This window comes from Cupressus sempervirens, chromosome 7, assembly GCF_028749045.1.
Source record: "Cupressus sempervirens isolate cs-2001-9-10 chromosome 7, ASM2874904v1, whole genome shotgun sequence".
Classification (NCBI taxonomy): domain Eukaryota; kingdom Viridiplantae; phylum Streptophyta; class Pinopsida; order Cupressales; family Cupressaceae; genus Cupressus; species Cupressus sempervirens.
In genome coordinates, this window is record NC_143124.1 from 428031903 (window position 1) to 428052100 (window position 20198).

The window sequence follows — 20198 nt, forward strand, 5'->3', positions numbered from 1 at the left end:
GCTAACTCGGTGACCTTCTGATACTCGACATCCACTAGATTACTTGGCATCGTCATGCACTCGGTAAAAGTAGAGGCTAGTTTCATACTAGCCACACAATATTGCTTGGAACTCGGTAACCATTGGTGACTTGGTAGATATAGTGTCACTCGGTAAAAGCTAACTTCTTTGTTTACCTTGCTGTGCTTGGTGAACACTAAGTTCTTCATTTACCTTCCTGTGCTCGGTGAACACTGAGTTCTTCATTTACCTTCCTGTGCTCAGTGAACACTGAGTTCTTCATTTACCTTGCTTTTCTCGGTGAACACTGAGTTCTTCATTTACCTTACTTAGCTCAGTGGACACTGAGTTCTTCATTTACCTTCTTGTGCTCGGTGAACACTGAGTTCTTCATTTACCTTGCTTTGCTCAATGAACACTGAGTTCTTCATTTACCTTGCTTTGCTCATTGAACACCGAGTTCTTCATTTACCTTCCTTTTCTCGGTGAACACTAAGTTTTTCATTTACCTTGCTTTGCTCGGTGAACACTGAGTTCTTCATTTACCTTCCTTTTCTTCGTGAACACTGAGTTCTTCATTTACCTTCCTTTTCTTGGTAAACACTGCTGAACTGCCTATTCACTCAGTATCCTTTGGAATGCTTGATAAGAACTGTTTACTTGTTGAACTTATAAGGTAGCCACTAAATGCTTGGTATATACTATAGACTAATTGATGAGCTCGGTAAGCATTCAGAATCGAATAAGTGTTTGCGCTAATGAAAAATATATCATAATTCCAACACGCAGTGAGTGTATATATATGAGTATGGCATGAAGTGGATATGATGTTTGTACTAGCAAGATCAAATAAATGTGAGTCTAAGGTATGGTAAGTAAGCACATTTATGTGTGTGATATCATGTGCTTTTAAGGTAGTATGAAACTTAATTTTGAGAATCAATTAAAAAGGGAAATATTTGATTTAATTTATGAGATAACATGGACTAATATTTTGATGTTGTTCCTATGAATGTAATAGGTTGGGAATGACACACCATAAGAAAGGGGGAATATTGTTGGAGAGAGGTACTCCAACATTTTAAAACTATAGAGTAGTTATGGAATTCACACATTGTAATAGAACATGTAGAATTATTCGTAAATGGGTGTTTTTTCTTCTTTTCCTAAGTTTATGTGTATTATCATCATCAAAATTAGTGTGTACATCAAATGCATTTAAATAAAAAAATAGGTTTCATTCAATAAAATAAAATTCACTTTTCTTAAATAGATGGAGGACAATATTGTTGAATTTTGATTGAATGTGAATATTGTTTCATGCACTTTTTGATATTTAGAGTTAGATTAAGATTGTTATCTATATGAACTTGTTGACTTTCCTAGGTTATGATTGCAACCTTAAATTATTGCATTGGGGACAATGGATTTTCTAAGACGGAAGGATGTTACAACCCAATTTTAGATATCTCAAACAAAGCGATATTTTTATTTTCACGTAGATTAGTGACACTTGCATAAAATTTCAAAATTTAGAAAATTTAGAAACTTTATTTCTTTATATGAAATTAAAAAAATTTAATTAGGAAACTATGGGAGTTTTTAGCAAGTTTTGAAAAGGAATATTTTTTGGGAAAATTATAGAAGAAGAAAGAGAGAACTCAGAAAATATACAAAGAATTGGGGAGACAACATAAAATTGATCCACTAGGTTCTTCTTTTAGTATTTTTTATATATGTTTTATGAATTTTTGGATGGCTGTACAAGTTATTGGATGTCAGTATTTCCCTCTGTTAAAATTAATTTGAAAGAATTTAAAATTATTAGATCATTTGTTTTAGTTTTTTCTTATGAGTATTGCTCCCATGAAAATCATTTGATTGTTTTATTTTATTTTTTCTTAAGCCTATTTTGTTCAAAAAATAATTGAAACATTCCTTTCTTAGAGATAGTATCGAATCATTTTTTAGATCGCTACATCAACTCATGATTGGTTTACAAATTTTACTCTTCTTTCTGCAACTATTTTCCATATCAATCTCATCATTAAAACATGCAAATCTGTCTATTCATTCACATTGCATATAGCCTCCTGGGTAAAATTACAAAGCTATGTCACATTTCAGGCTAACTTATTAGAACAATTGAATTTGATTATTTCTATCTAAAAGTCATTTTTTTTCAAACCTATGATCTAGATAAATTCATTCCAGCTAAATTATAAATAGTTTCACACTTTTCCAATTGGAAATGTCTATTAAATGCATGTTTTATACTAGTGTGTATCTAATTACTAAAGAAATAAAATTATTTCAGAAAAATGACACTTCAATAAATCTTACTATTTTTGTGATATATTTCTAATAACATATAAACATTATTTTATAGAGCTCAAAGTCAAGAATATTCTCATATAGATTCTATAGTATTTTAATTAGATAGAGTATATTGTAATTAAAAAATTATACAAGCACATCTTTTAACACTCGAAAGGATGTTGATTTGGAGAACAAGAAAAATATTAAATGATATAAAAAAATTTAAAATTTATATGACATTTTGGAGGAGAGAGTCTTCTTCTAAAATGTATAATTTTTCTTCTGGTTAGAATAGATTTGTTTTGAAAAAGGTGGTGGGCGATGAAAACTATCAATTTTAGGTGAGTTGAAATTTGAATCATTATAAAAGAGAAAACATAGGTCTAAAGTTTTTTTTTTATTGTTCTATCTATATATGTTATCTATAACATAGTCTGAGATCAAAGTTAAATAACCTTATTTCCATATAGTTTTGTGGTGGGAACTAGACCGTTAATTTTTAGCATTTTTTAGTAGCTAAAAAATTATCTATAAAAATTAACAAAATATATCAATTCTTATTACAAATAATTATTAAAAATTGTAATCCCAAACTTCATCTATTTCTACACATTTAATTAGTTTACTTCATTTTAAAATTATAAATAAAAACATTAGTTTTATGTCATTGAAGGTCAACAGTTATGTTGTTGTTAGCCTTTTCCTTTACAAACTGGTGACACAGGTTTGTGCTTTTACCCTGGTATAGCTTCATTCCTGTTTGCATAGTTAGTTGATGTCGCTTTGATCTTTCTCATGCTATTTTCTATTTAGAATAAGATTTGATTGGAAATTGATCCCTAATGGAATTACCTTTCATTGTCATATGTGGAATTGCCCATTTTGTTCTACATAGGCACAAGCAATTTTTCTTTACAATTTTGTTTTTTTGTTTTTCTTGAATCTATTTACTATGTACAAGAGTCTAAGAACAAATTATACCTTTGGATAATTTGACAATACATTTAAGGCTGATCAGATATCATGTAAAATAGTAATGTTTTTTTTTTCTCTAACTACATACATACATACATACATGCAAATATATATATATATATATATATATATATATATATATATATATATATATATATATATATGGGTGGTTATTTCAATAATGTTCTTTTTTATCTATACATTTATTTAGTTGAGAATCTAAATAAATAGGATAAATAAAGTTGATCTATATAACTTTCCAAAAAAGTATAATTTGTCATATGGGCCTATAATTTTTATGTTGTTTCATAGAATTGAATTCTAGGCAAACACTTTTTTCTAACTCAGGAATTTAACGCACACATATAAAATCAATGACTTGTAATGTAATAGGTGGAGTAGATTTTACTTCATTGTTGTATGTTCAAATGGTAATTTTAGTTATCATTTTGACTCATTTCATTGGATGGTCAAGTTAGGACTTCATTTCAAATATAAAAGGTTGGTTTTAATATCAATAGGAGATTAAGGGCACATTTCCTTACAAAATATAACTCTTTAAATATTACTTAAAATGTTGTGGTCATAAACCTAAGAAAAGTTTATCTGTTCAATTGTTGCATATTCTATTATACTATATGATTGAAAATAATGTGTAGGAACATGTGGACAATAGACTTACTATCAAAACATGTTTTATTTTTAGTTACAATAGAACACCCAAAATATATCATCTTAGGTAAAATGTTGGAGTTTTTTTTTTCAGTTACTATTTATTTCATTAAATGTAGTGCTAATGATTAGCAAAGAAGTGTATAGTTTACTTCTTTCTATATAAATGATTTATGAAAAAATTAGACTCTCAAATTTTAAATTTAATTTTATAACTCTTTGAAAGAAAGGAAGCTATTTTAAATAATTTATTTCTTTTTACTAGGACATGGTTGTGAATGACATCCTTTATTCACATAGTGAATTTATTTCTATTATTGTTTTGTGGGAGTGCATTCCATTACTTCGTCTCCTTGTAATAAAGTGATGTTTGTGAATATTTTCTAATGGGATAGAGCTAAGTTATTTTTAATCCATTGTGAAATATTTCACGATTTGTAAACCATTAGAAAAGGTAATGGTGTATTAGATACTATCATAATGGGTGAATATATCAAGGAAGCTTTTATGTAAACATAGATATAATTAATATATGTTGCATGTGTTGTATTCTATAAAATCTCATATTAGGGAATTTAAAGTAGAATATAATTCATAATAAACTTCATTGAACTGAAATAATGATGCTTATGTTGCTTTGAAATGCATCTTGTTTACACAATGTCTTTTAATAAGAGCTATGATATGCTTATCCTTTCTTAAGAGGAAGTTGAGTTTGTGATGTGATATTATTACATTGTTGGAGTATATTATTTATTTTGGAAGTATTAGATAGTAGCCAAAAGAGACGAGGGGCTGACCCAAAGTAAATAAAAGGCTGAAGATTCAGTCAGAGATAACCTCCCAGTTATCTAACTTATGCCATCTTTATACTTCAAAAAAAAAAAAAATGAACTGATAGCATAATTGACTATACTATGAGTCCTTAGTCTAATGTGCATAACATACTGCAAAATAATGAGCAACTTGTAAAAAAAAAGATGTTATTAATCAACATAAACATAAAAATTAAACCCCTGGGGTGTACCAAGTTCAAAGTATTGAGCATATAAAAAAATTCAAAGAAAAAGAAACTAGAACTAGCGCTAGCTACTATCTTCCTACCATTTCTTGTCCTACTTTTCCTTAGGAACATCCTTGTCTGCATCCTTCCATCCACTTTGACTTGTTTATCTAGGATGGTCTTGAGCTAGTCCTTTGCAAGGAACCTATAGATGGAATGAGTGGTCTTAGTAGCTTTTCCAAGGTCCTTCTCCTCCTTATTATCCTACAAGAAATATAAAATTTTCATCATGTAGTGCATGACCTTGGTGGAGAACTCCTCCAAAGTATCAAATCTCTAGTATATTCCAATTTGATTATCAACCAGGTCCTTCATAAACCACTCTAGCCTTTCTAGTCTTGCCTTGCTATGACTGTGCTTCCATTTCTTCCCATTGTCTTTATGTGCTCGATTCCTAGGGGAAGTGATATCCTCCCCCGCACTTAGTTGTTGTAGCCTCTAAGGTGTCATAGATGTGGCAAGGGCTAAGGGGACTTTGGATAGGCTTATTACCCTGAGGTAATCTATTCTTTCTCATAGGTTTGAGATCATTGTCGTAAGACTTAGAGGTGGAGTCCTTCTTGGGGGGACTTGAATTTTTTTAAAATTGAGGAATTTACTAATTCTTCTACTGCTTTGTGAACCCTTCATAGTATCTAATTATGACTCTATGGGGCTAATTTTGACCTCAGAGTTAATTTCAACTTCTAGGCTAGGGATTTTCTTGAACTTCTTGTGGCTAGGGCAAGGGCTTGGGTCTAAGGAGACTTGTGGGTTGACCAAGGCCAAAGGGTTAACTAAAAGAGGAGGGTTTTGGGCTATGTGAGACAGACTAGATTAGTTGTTGGTTCACAATTCCATTATTCCTTTAGTTTTGATTGGTTAAACTCCCTCATTGTTAGGATGGGTATCTTTCTTGTCAAGAAAGATTCTGGGGAAGGTTAACAACTTCATGGTAAGGTTCTAAATAACTCCTACAATATTCTTTCCCTTTTGTCTTTGGATAGGTTATGGAGTCTTTAGATCAACTTGGAAGGTAGGTTATGGTTTCTTTTAGAAATATTTTTTAATCTCTTATCTTCATACTTGTAAGTGTATATGTTTTATTTTTAAAAAAAAATTAATGGTAGTTAAAAATTAATCTTGAGTAGTCAATGTGCATATTGACCTTGACTCTTTTTGACTTTTCAACCTTTTATGTAGAGCTTTTATGTGGCTCCTATTTCGTAGGGGGTGTCCTTATAGAAACTCTTCTCCCACAATGCTTATGTGGAAGCCATTGAGGACATATTTATGCTTCCAAAGGCCTATGTGCTAGAGTAAAATCACCCATACCTATATTTATCATCTAAATTATTCCAAGATTTCACTCAACCTGTGTTGTTTACCCTATTGTCCATTGTTCATTTGTAGATTGTAGGAGGTTTCTAAGAGCTTTCTCAAGACTAGGATTTCCAAATTTTGGAGAAACAAAATGTGTTAATAATGAAAAAGACAATGAGCTCTTTGTGAAGGACTACATAGACAATAAATGTACTAGACTTACTACAATTGCACTACTTTCATTAAGTAATTTTAGCTAAAATTAATCAAGACAATATTTTTTCTTATTGTTTAATAAATATTGTCTACAAAAGTATTTTTCATTTGTACAAAAATTAAGAGGGGCCGATTAGAGCAATGATATATCATAGTTTTATAATTTTTTAAATACATTTAAATTAACAAACTACATCTACCCAAAATTTATATAAAAATGTTTAAATTTGATTTTTTATTATAAAAAAAAAGTTATAGTTAACCAAAATTTCAATAAAAAATATTTCAATTTGATTGGTTAGCAGAATTTTTTTATTGCATTTCATGGATGTGATAGCATCCTATTGCACATGAGGAACTAATAAGATGCATGGAATTTTCTAGAACATTATATAAGTAATATGAAGGTACATAGAGGTAATGAAAATATATATTTAGGAATTTTTTTTTTAAAGAATAAGAGTAAATAGAATAATAAAGAAAAAAGTTATATAAAATTTAGATGATATAATTATATTTCAGTAGAGCTAAAAGTTTATGGATGTAATGTCATGAGGAATGTATTTCAAATAATCTAGGATAATTAGAGAGACCATAAAGCTCCCTATTCTATTTTTTTCACACATGGTAGAAATATATAGTGTTAGTTATTGATTAAGGAAGTTATATCTCCTATATAGGTCTCAACAAATAATTTTCTAACATTTGTATTAAAATCAACTTGTCAAAACTAAAGTCTTAATAATCATTGGTTATATAAAACCGTTTTAATGTAAACAAACTAATAGTAGCTTCAAATGTTAGTTTCAACATAGTTATTTATGATCCTACCCAAAGTAGATTTTAAATTTATAGCACATACTTCATTTGAAGAAAATCACACACAACTTAAAAGCTAGTTACTTGGACATAGTAAATGAAAATAGCACCAAAATAAAATTTAATCAGTTAAACCAATAAAATTTATCCTTTTGATTTTCTTATTAACAATCTACTTCAAAGCATCAAAAGTGAACATTGTCTAATAGGAAATTGAAATATGGAGATGGAAGTATCATCAAAATCAAAAGTAAATGCATCAACCATATAACACATAAAATCATTAATTATTTAAACTTTAAACCTTTTTTAATAGAAAGATTTTAATGCTACATGCTATTTTTAATTGCAAAATTTAATTTTCTAACTTGCCTAAACTTAGAATATGTAGTCAAATATTTCCATATTGGATTAGTTAAAGAAGAAGACATTGTTCAAATGAAGAATATTGTTGAAACCTATCATGGAACAATCATTTTTTTTGTGACTGATATCAAACCTGCTACTTATTGTTGAGAAAATTTCTTACTTTGGTCTCAATGCTATCATTTGATTAATTAATGAAGATGAATTGAAAATAAATGATAAAAAGAGAACTTAGAGAAAAGTTGGGTTATATGGTCTATAAAAGGAGCACTAAGACCAAGAAAGACTTGTATGATATAGTATATCATTTATCTACCTAAGGCTATAATGAAAGGATACTTGTGCAAAGACTAGGAGAAGCCTAAGCAAAGAAATGTGTCTACCAAGCTTGACCAAGAAAAAAGTGGAAGCTAAGTAATTTAGTGTAGGCCAAGTAGAAAGTTAGTTGAAGTGGAGTAGTAAGTTCATATGTGCCAAGAAAAGAGAAATCTAGTAGGTGTCAAGTGAAGAAATTGTACTATGTACTGAGCATTAGAAGATGGTAGTATCAACCAAAAAAAACTTAGTTTATCCCAAGTAACCTAGTGTTAACCGAGCATCAGAAGATAGTGTTTGCCAAGAAACTACCATGTTGTTATTGAGTGATAGTAAATTGAGTTTGATCAAAGATTTCATGAATCTGAGCTGACAAAGTTGATTTCTTGAATTGTGTGAAGTGTGTGGAAGATAAGTGTGACGAGCTAGCGGCACATAATTCAAGATAAACCATTTTGAGATGAATTAAAAGAGGATTGTAAAGGAATTTTATAGAGGGAACAAAATGGAAACATCGAAAGATTCAATGAATATGACCTAATCCTAAAATGGATGATTGTATTAAGCGGGAAAATATCTAAATTCTCTATATAAGGAGATAATAGGCCAAAAGCAATTTCTCATAGTGTGAACCAGAGAAAGACAAGGTGTCTTGTGGTGTTAATTCATATGGTGGTCGAATGAAGAGTTTGCAGTTGGAATACTAAGAAAGAAGCCTTAAGGTGATGAGGGGTTGAAGGTGAATAGGCTATTAAAGGTGAAGAGTACAAATACCAAGGGGAATGGAGGACTGAATATGATATCTATAATCTAAAAGTGAGTTGTTTACTTATTAGATCAAGTCTTGTTGTTAATTTATAATAATTGTATTTGTCTAGATAAATCCTTTGGACTAAGGTTGACCTAATGATCATGAGTAAATCCTTCAACAAGTTGACATTCTAATAGAATTTTCTAATTTCCTCTAAAAAGGCTCACTCCTAATAGGGTGATTGAAATCCTTTAATCAAGGTCACATTTAACAGTGTGCATTGTAACCTTTAACAGGGTTGGCTCCTCATAGGGATCACTTTAGAAGAGTGAAAATTGGTAGCATATTACAAGTATTTTCTCCCAAATTGGGTTTTCATATTAAATCCTTGTGTCAAAATGTGTGATTGATTTTGATGCATTTCATGTTTACATTTATGCAAATTTATTTTAACCTAGCACAACAAAAAGCAAAAGTTTAAGATATTGAATGATCGATGCATGCATAAGTATAAGTTGAAGTAATGAAAAGGTCTACTTGTAAATTTGGACCTTGGATAATTGATTTAATGCCCCCTAATTATTGTAAACATTCCAAAAATTAGTATCAGAGCATAAAGTACTTGTACATAAAATGTTTGAAGGTACTTAAAGCTAAAGATCAGGATATACAAGAAGGAGGTACCCAAGTTAAACAAGGAAAACTTTCCTGCATGAAAAAATTTGATGAAGCTACATTTAGGAGGACTTGAAGATTATGCATAGTTAACTATTACCATTGAACATGTTGATGTAGTTGGAGCCCACGCTACTAAGGAATTGAAATATAAGAAGGAACACAATATGACAATGTTGGAAATTGCATCTACCCTAAGCTACTTTAGAGTTTGATGACATCAACGTATGCAATTCTAATAAGAAGATGTGGTATGCCCTACAAAAGACATATGGAGGAGACAAGAATGTGCTAAGAGCCAAAGCTAGAAGTCTTAGAGGAAAATTTGATGAAAAGAGAATGAAAGAATGTGAGGATATAATTTAGTATTGTGCAAGAATCAAAGATATTGTTAATTGAATTTGAGGATCTGATGGACATATTGAATATGAAATTGTGATAAAAAAAATTATTGGGAACCCTATTGCCTATCTATGCTATTAGAGTCTCTTATATAGAAGAAATAAGGTGTACTCCTGGTAGTAATATGACTCTTGAAGGACTAGTTGGTAGAATCATTGCTTTCAAACTTTCAAATTTTGATAATCTCAAATGTGAGAATGTTTAATATTCTTTCAAGGCTAAGCTAACACTAAAAGAACCAAAAGATAAGAAAAAGAAAAGGTCAAACGTGCTACTAATGATAGTGATACAGATTATGAAGAGCTAGAAGAAATGGAAGCACTGTTGGATAAGAAATTTCATAGAGGCAAAGGAAAATACAAAGGTAAGTTACCTATCATATGTTTTAATTGTAATGATGTTGATCATATTGTAGCAAGATGTATTGAAGAGTCAAATAGAAAGAATGAAGATAAATACAGGGGTAGAAAAGATGACAATAACAAAGGCCATAAGGATAAGGGAAAGAAGGCTTGTTACATTGCTAAAGAAGAATCCAATGGTGAATCTAATGATCATGATGATGAATTTTTCTATGTTGCTATGAAAGATGATTCTGATTCTGATGAGGCAAGTGGATTGATATCTTATGTGAACAAAAGTGGCAAATTGATCATTGATAGTGGATGTTCTCTTCAAATGACTATAGAAAAAATTAAATTTATCACCCTTGAGTATCACAATGGAAATAATATAAGATTTTGCAATGGTGTACCTTGTCTGATAAAAATAAAAAGATTAATAAGATTGACAGACAAGATAATGTGTGACAATGCAAACTATGTTGAAGGACTTAACTATAATCTATTGAGTGTGTCACAATTGAATAGTTCAGGATACAAATTTAAATTTGATAATAGGAAGGCTTAGATCTATGATACTAATGGAAAAATAATTGGAAGTGGAGATTATTCTAGAGGTAATCCATGCTATGTTGACATGAATGATGCTACTTGTCGTGTTCTACAATTTCATGATGTGTGGCTATGGCACAAAAGGTTATGTCATGCAAATTTTGAAAGATGGAAAGAGTCAAAGGTTTGAAAAAACTAAAGAAACTTGATAATGTGATTTATAAACAATGTTAGTTAGGAAAGATACCAAACTCTAGTTTTAAAATTAAGACTCATACTTCAATAGAAATTATAGAAATAGTTCATACCGATTTATGTGGACCAATTGATCTACAAAGCTAAAAGGTGACAATTAAATTATACTATTTGTTGATGGTTGCATAAGAATGATGAAAATAATGTTTTAAAGATAAAATATTTGATGCTTTTCAAATGTTTAAGTTGTATCTTCCAAGATCTGAAAATGAAATTGGTAAAAGATAATGTCTGAGATCTAGCATAGGGGGAGAGTTTACATCAAATGAGTTCAAAAATTTATGCAATGATAGAGGAATCAAAAGATAAATGTTTGCACCTAGGACCCCTCCACAAAATGAGATAAGTAAAAGGAGGAATAGATCTGTAATGGATTATGCTAGAACATTGATGATGGAGAAGAATGTTGCTTTGAAATACTCGAGAGAAGCAATCATTACGGCTGTCTATACCTTAAGTTGAGTACACATGAAGAAAGGTACAAATTCAACACCTTTTGAATTATGTTATGCATACTCACCCAATTTCAAATATTTTAAGGTATTTGGAAGAAAGTGTTACATTCTTAAGGTGAAAATAAATTGTAAACTTGATGTAAAATGTGAAGAAGGTATATTCCTAGGTTAATCCACAAGAAGTAAAGTTTATAATTGTTTAAATACTAACACTAAAAAAGTTGTAGAAAGTGAAAATGTAAAGTTTGATAAATATATAGAAGTACATGAAGATGAACCAAAGAAGGAAATTGAAAATTATAGAACCTTTACGTACTACTATGAAGACATGTCTAATAATGTTGATAATTCTACAAACCAACTTTCTAATCAACTAGTATCAATGATTGTTGAGTCACGTACAATGGATGCCAAGTTCCATTTAGGAGAGGAGTTGCATTCACGAGTTGAGTTGTAATCAAAAGCTAAGGTACACTCTAATATTCATATTACTTTACAAGAAAGGAATGCCGAGCTACTTAATAGTGAAGTACATAGTGAATTTGAAATTGAATTTCATGAAAGACCCATTGTAGAAAGGAGAATTGAGCTAAGGTTGTCCAAGTATGTTAGAAGACATCATTCTATTGAGAAAATCATTAGAGATTAAGAAGATAGAACAATGACAAGGAATAGGTTGAGAAATGAAACATGTTTGTTAAGCATGCATGAGCATAAATTAGTGAAGAATGCATTAGAAATTGAAGACATGAATCAAGCCATGAAAGAAGAAATTGATCAAATTAATAAGAAAAAATCATGGACACTAGTACCAAGACTAGAGAACAAGAATGTTATTAGAACCAAGTGGTGTAAAAAAACAAACTAGATGAGAAGAGTGAAGTTAGAAGGAGTAAGGAAAGATTAGTTTGCAAAGGATATGCACAAGAAAAGGGAACTGAATATGGAGAGACATTTGCCCCAGTTGTAAAATTGTAAGGAGTAAGAATTTTTCTCACTTACTCTACTTACAAAGAAATTAAAATTTTATCAAATGGATGTTAAGTCAACATTTCTGAATGCCATACTGGAAGAGGAGGTAACAACAAGAACATGGTTTGTAGATTGCACAAAGCTTTATATGGTTTGAAGCAAGCTCCTAGAGAATGGTATGATATATTACGTAACTATTTTGTGAAGATTGGTTTCTAGAAGACTGATCACAAAAAAAATCTATACTTGGAGATAGAAGAGGGTAAATGAATCTTACTAGCTGAAATATTTGTCGATAATATCATATTTGGAGGATAAAATGCATTGCATAAGACATTTGCAAATGAAATGATGAAATATTTTGAGATGTCTATGCTTGGAGAAATAAAGTTCTTTGTTAGATTGTAAGTATATTAGATGAAATATGGTAAGTGAAGATTGGTCACAACAACAATGTGTACTTAGAGACAAAAGGAGGTAAATGAATCTTACTAGCTGAAATATTTTTTGATAATATCATATGTGGAGGAAAAAATACATTGTATAAGACATTTGCAAATGAAATGATGAAAGAGCTTGAGATGTCTATGTTTGGAGAAATAAAGTTCTTTATTGGATTGTAAGTATATCAGATGAAATATGGTGTTTACATCACTTAGTCCAAGTATTTGAAGGAAATCTTGAAAACTTTTGGTATGTAAGATTCAAGACCAGTTAGTATTTTATAGTGATAGGACATAAACTATCCAAAACCGATGGTTCTTCTAAAGTAAATCAAACATTGTACAAGTCTATGATTGGAAAATTGCAATATGTAGTTCATAGCAGACTTAACATTACACTAGTTGTTGGGATTGCTACAATATTTTCTACAAATCCTAAGGAGAATCACTTAATGGGTATTAAAAGGATTATGAGATACTTGAAAGGTACAAAAGACTATGGTCTATACTACAAGAAGAATGAAAAGTTTGAATTGAGAGCCTATATAGATGTTGATTGGGCTAGACACATTGATGACATAAAAAGTAGAACTAGAAGAGGGATTTTCTTAGGAAAAAGATTAGTCTCCTAGACTAGGAAGAAACAAAATTTTATTTCACAATCTACTACTAAAGCTGACTATGTGGCTACTATAGTGAATTGCACAAATGTGGAGTGGATCAAATAGTAAGTCAAAGGAATGAAGGAAGAAATTACTGAACCTATGGTACTCTATTATTAAAATACAAGTGCTATAAAGATATCTAAGAATCATGTGCATCACAAAGACAAAGCGCACTATAATCAAGTATCATTACATGAGATTATTAGTTCAAGACAAAGAAGTTAGAATGGAATACGTGAATACAAAATAATAGATAGCTAATATATTCACAATGTTTTTACCTAAGGATGCACATGAATATTTTAGAGTTAAACTAGGGGTGATGCCCCTATCCAAAACTACTTAAGAAGTAAGAGTAGTGCCTTGCATCAACCGAGTTGAATGACATATTTTGTAATTTGATGCAATGTATCTTACTTTAGGACTTGCCTAAACTAAAGAAGGAGCTAAAAATAGAATATTTACAATCACATACAAGGCGATAGAGGGAGAACCTTAATTGATTATATTTTCATATGTAGATGACAAGTCTTTGGCATTGTTGTCAAACAAGGAGATATCAGAGAAATCCATGAGAGATCAAAGAGATAAAAGAAGGAAGTAGAATGATTGTCAAAGAGGGACAAGACCAAATGAGGGATAAATTTGAGGAAGAGATCAGAGTATACAAAGGAAGTCACACATATTTATAGAGTGATATTGATAGAGGGAAAGATTTCAATAAAATTTATTAAGTTTCTATTTGGTATTGGTTTTCCATAAATGCTAAAGAGGGAAATTGTTGAAATGAAGAAGATTGTTGAAACCTATCATGGAACAATCAATATTTTGTCATTGATGTTAAACCTGCTACTTGGATATGTTCAGGATCATGGTGTGCCAAAAAGTGCCAATGTGAAAAATATGTAGTTCTAAAATGCCTTAAAGCATTTCCAAATTTATTCTAGCTTTTCTCCCACCCATCATGACACCAAAATAGAAAATTAATCCCTTTATAAAGCCTAGTATATTTTTGGATACCAACCCTACAACTTAAAAAATTTCTTGAAAATGTGTTTTTAACCTGTTCTTGTGTGTGTTTTTACTTAAAACATGTATCTGACGACTTTTTTCTCACCCAAATTTGATAAATAGAAAATGGTTTCTTAAGAATTCTCTTAGGTTTCCATAATTCCCTTTTTTTCTTTTTCAAATTATGAGTTTAGTAAGTAATTATTACTTATTTTCAAATGGGGTTATGTATAAACTGTTAATTGACACATTGATAGAAAAAGAACTATAACTTTCAAATGACATAACATTTTTAAAATCAAAAAAATCCATCAAATTCTATACTTCTTCTAATATAAGTAAAAAGAAAGAAAAGTTTAATTTTGTAGATTTTTGAATTAGTTCAGGTGGTTAGACACAAGATTTTTCTAATTCCAAAAATAATATAGTAGAAAATTCATAATTAACTAATTATTTAGAATAAGAATACCCAAAAGTATGTGTCACATCTGAGTATGAGTCTACTTCTTATATTTAGAATCTTATTAAAAAATATTATCATTTGAGTTTGGTTACGGTGGTCAGCCATACATCTACTTCTTATTTTTGTCCTAAAATTTATGAAATTCAAAAAAAATATGAATGAAATTATATTTTTGTAGATAAGGTCTAGTATTTTAGAAACTAAATTCAATTTAAGGTCTAGTATTTTAGAAACTAAATTCAATTTCCTAGAGATTCTTTTCTCTCAAAATTTTAATAGAAAGTTCATAACAAGTTGAAAATTGCACGTCAAGTTGACATAACCCTCTTTTTTTATTGCCACTTAAGGGCATAGTTTGGTTGACTATGATCCTCCAGATACCCACTTATTGGTGAGATAATTGCTGAATTTGGTCTGAATGCTATCATTTGATTGATTGATGAAGAGGATTTGAAAAGAAAGAATAACAAGAGAACCTAGAGAAAGGTTGGGTTATATGGTGTATAAAAGAAGCACTAAGACCAAGAAAGTCTTTGATGATATAGTGTATTGTTTACCTACACAAGGCTATAATGAAAGGATATGCAAGAAAAGAATAGGATAATCCTAAGCATAGAAATGTGTCTGCCAAGCCTGTCCAAGAAAACAATAGATGTCGAGTAATTTAGTAGGGGCCAAGCAGAATGTTAGTTGATGCAGAGCAATAAGTTCAGTATGTGTCGATCAAAGAAAAATCTAGTAGGTGCAGTGTAAGGAGATCTTAGTGTGTTGAGCATCAAAGGTGACAAAAGTGACCAAGCAAAACTTAGTGTATGCCTATGATGCAAGGAATGATATGGAAAACTAGGGCCAGTGGCACAACCTGCTCTCTGAACCGCCTTGTAAGAGTTAGCACAACGTAAGAAAAACACAAAGAACAACAATCAAAGGAGGAAGAAGAGGAAAATACTTTCATTGATTCTTCAAATATTCAACATACATGCCCAATTGTAATGCCTTCTAGGTTACAGCCAGATAGAAAATACATTCATACACAAAGATCTAGAGACAAAGAGTATGCATCTGAAGGAATAGATTTTCCCATAATAACTTCTCACATGATGCCTTTGTGAATGACAATATTTTTTCAATTCATTATTTGAGTTAGTGATTCTTGCATATGATATTTTAAAAATAATATATTTCAACTAGCATAATTTAATTGATGATGTCTTTCAAATGTTTTGATTCCTCCTTCATAGTCATTGTCCTCTTTACTATTATTATTGATCAGTCCTTAATTAATCAAATCTCTTTGGATTGATGGTTATTAAATCTTATCATATTCAAATAAGGAACATATATATGCAGTTCTTCAATCATGGCTTCCACATCAAACAAGACTCATCTCATCCTAAATGCTTGGCCTCAACTCATTAAGATAATGAACAACTTTCTCCTTATCAGCTTCTACATGGTTGGTTCTAATGAGAACTCGATGGAACTCTTCGGTACAGTCTTGAATAGATTTTCCCACTTACTTCAACCCTTGAATTTTTTTCAATAGATCAAGCTCATAATCCATGTGAATAAATTTTTGCTTTAGTTTAGCTATCATCCAATCCCATTTGGTGATTTTGTCCTTTCCCTTCCTATCCTTCTCCAACTGAACCTCCTACCACTAGATCTTTGCATGTCCCTTCAATTTCACCTTCACAAACTTGGCCGTATCAAGATCCTCAATATGTTCATACTCAAAGTACTCCTCCAATTCATTGATCCAATTGATAAGCTCCTCTCGGTTAAGATTTTTTGAAAATGTTGGAACCTCAAACTTAGGTCTTTTTCCAATCTTGGAGACGGTCTTAAAAAGCCTCTCTTCCTCTGGGTTTAGAATTGCCTCTACTTTGACATTTTCTTCTTCGTCCTCATCCTCTTACGAGAAGATTTATTTTTCTGTGCATTTGTTCTTCCAATTCTTCCTTTTGTATTTGGAGGGCTCTAAAACCCTCAAGTGTAATACTTACATCTCTTCTGCCACATTCTCACTTGATGAAGTGTACTCCCCTTGATATCATAAATCCATAATAGAAACATAGAAACAAAAACAAATGTGAGAACAAAATATAGACTTCTTATTATTGCCACAAATACAAAATTACAAAATTCACAAGTACAATATGCTAACCCACATGGCCACCTTCATTATAGTAATTTGCAAGACTATGGTAAGAATAGATTATTTTTAGTGGCGAATATTTGTAATTTTGTGAGTTTTAGAAAAAAATTGCTATTAATTTTGCTACTAATTTAAGATTTAATGCCACATAAATCACCACATTTTTATTAAATTTAGTTCCAAAATATTTAAAATCGCTCAATAATTTATTTTATTATAAAATTTAAACTCAAATGTTCACCACAATATTTGATACATGATTAGAGTTGATTCATCTAAATACTATATATTATCAAAGAAATTAAGATTAATTCATTAATAACTATCATAATTATTAATTACTTTAGGGATATATTACCAATATTTAGTTTTCACTATTGATTGAAAATATAATGTAATTATCCTTATAATTTCCATGAGGTAAACCATGTTCAATTTTGATTTGTAATATTCCATGAGATTAGCAAACTTCCTATTATTATTGAGATTCATCAATATTTTCTAAAACTTATGATTCCAAAATAATCGTCAATGTAAATAATATTTGAAATAAAGAAAATTGAGAGATTCACCAATAAAAATAATTTGGTTTTTCAAAATAATGAAAGATTCGCTAATAATTTATTTTTATTTTTGAATGGTGGTTTCTTAAAGTTTACCCTAGCTGCAAACTACTACCCAGAGTTGTTCTAGACAATGTTTGAGCCTTTCTTAAATAGGCAATTTATGCCGCTTGGGAAGGTTCTAGATGCTCAAACTTAATACCTAGGGTCGACAAATCCTAACAATACATATAGAGTTAGCTAAATACATCTTTGACAAATTATTTTAGAAATTTGGAGTAGCCCAGCTTTGTAAGGCCATAACTCTCGAACCGTTTCTCTGATTGGCTATTATAACCACATTTTGGAAATGTCAACTACTAATCTACAGACTTGGAATGGCACTAGAACTCTTCCATCAAGTTTTCAGACTTCATGTAGGCACTCTAGGACCTCCAATAGTGAGCCTGAAGATTTTTTTGCAAATTTTTCCACCAAAAATCTATAATAATATCTCTGATACTTATGTTGGAGCAATGAGATTTTTATGGTAGGCTTATAACTCTAAGATGAAGCTTCATATAATAAAGAAGAACATTCCAAGCTTGTATGATGAACTTACTAAAAATAGAAAGCTCCCATAAATAGTAACCACCTTGTCTACTAGTCCTTATTAAAATAGAAAAGATTTAAAAAAAAAATATTTTTGGTGATGCAAGATTGCTCTTACGCCCATGATGCTCTTACATCAAATTGTAGTCAACAATGCATACCAAAGTTTGAAAGGTGCTTTTCTTGTACCCTTTTTCACTTAAACTTAGTTATAAGTGTAGATTGTAGTACTTATAGCTTCTCTCATGGTAGAGTCCTTGGTGTACTCATTTTTCTCTAGATTATTCTATCGTTGTATAATATGTTGAGCTCATCTGATATGAATTCACCTCCTCTATCTAATCTCAACCACTTTATACTTTTTCACATTTTCTTTTCAACTCTATCCAAATAACACTTAAACATTTGAAATGCATTGTATGTTTCCATTAGAAATATCATAGTCATCATTCTGCAAAAGTCATCAATAGATAGAAAGAAATATTTGTCACCACAATATCCTTTCACTCTAATAGTGTTGAAAACTATTGATCAATTTTATATTGTCTATGATATTACACAAGATGTCATTTCTTTACCAGTAAGTGTTTATCGAGCTCACTCGAGCGATGAAGATAGTTTCCAGTGTCTTTCAAGTATTCCAAAGTTAAGTAAGTTTAGAGGATAATGTCTACTAAGTTCACTTAGGCACCAAAGAGAAGTTCATAGAAGTTTAGTATTAACCGAGCTCACTCAGTTGACAAAAGAAAGTTGACATGGAACCAGTGTTAACTAAGCTCACTCGGTTACCAAAGGAAGTTTGTGAAGTTGCAATGTTAATTGAGTTCAATTGGTTAACATAGGAAAATCATTTAAGAGTTAGTGTCTACCGAGCTAGGTTAGGTAACGAAGGATTTTCTTAACTAGGAATATTTAGTTTAATGAATTTATTTTTTAACTCTATTAGACATAAGGGATAAGCATTGAATATTTGTAAGTGTATTCTAGCCGACCTAACTATGCAAAAGATATAAGTACAAAGTCTAGTTGTGAGACCGAATGAGGAGAAGCGTGGGATTGAAAAGATAAACCAAGGAAGAAAATTTGAACGATAGAAGAGTATCCTCAGTTGTCAAAGCTACAAAGTTTTATTTGATCAAGGAGGATCAAGTATTTAAGCTAGAATAGAGATTTCAAATCAGCAATATAGTTGTATGAGCAATCAAGTCACATCATTGTTACACTCTAATAATTATAGTAGTGTATCCAATCTCTTAATAGAGTTAGCTTAATAACTATTTTCCAAATCCTCTAACAAGGTGGAAGTTCTAGATTGAAGTGTCTAAAGACCTCTAACAAGGCCACTTCTAAGATCAGTAACTAGTTTCAATTGATGTTCTCTCCCATATTTTCTTTTTACCAGTAAATACTATCAAATAATCAAATTTAACATAACTCAAAAAAAAATTCAAGTCTATCATCATTTGATTATGCTTCTTCATCTTGTCCATTTGTTTAATAGTCATGGGTCTACAAACTTCAATGTATTTATTTTCTAGGTAATACAATATAGAATCTCCAACTCTAGATAGATATGATTTCATCATTTTTTTTTAGGTTGGGAAGTTCTCCTTGTTCAACTTAGGTAACACTCTTTTGTATATCTTGGTCTTTAGCTTAAATTCTTAAAATAATCCTTACAAGAACAATAATCTTGGATAGGTCGATTGTTAAAATGTTTAGAATAACTAAGAGGGGAGGTGAATCATTTTTCCTTAGGTCCAAATGTACTAATTCACCTTATACTAACATCAAAAAAGCAAAACAATTTCATCAAACTACTAGGTCCATATACCATATGATCAACGAATTAAC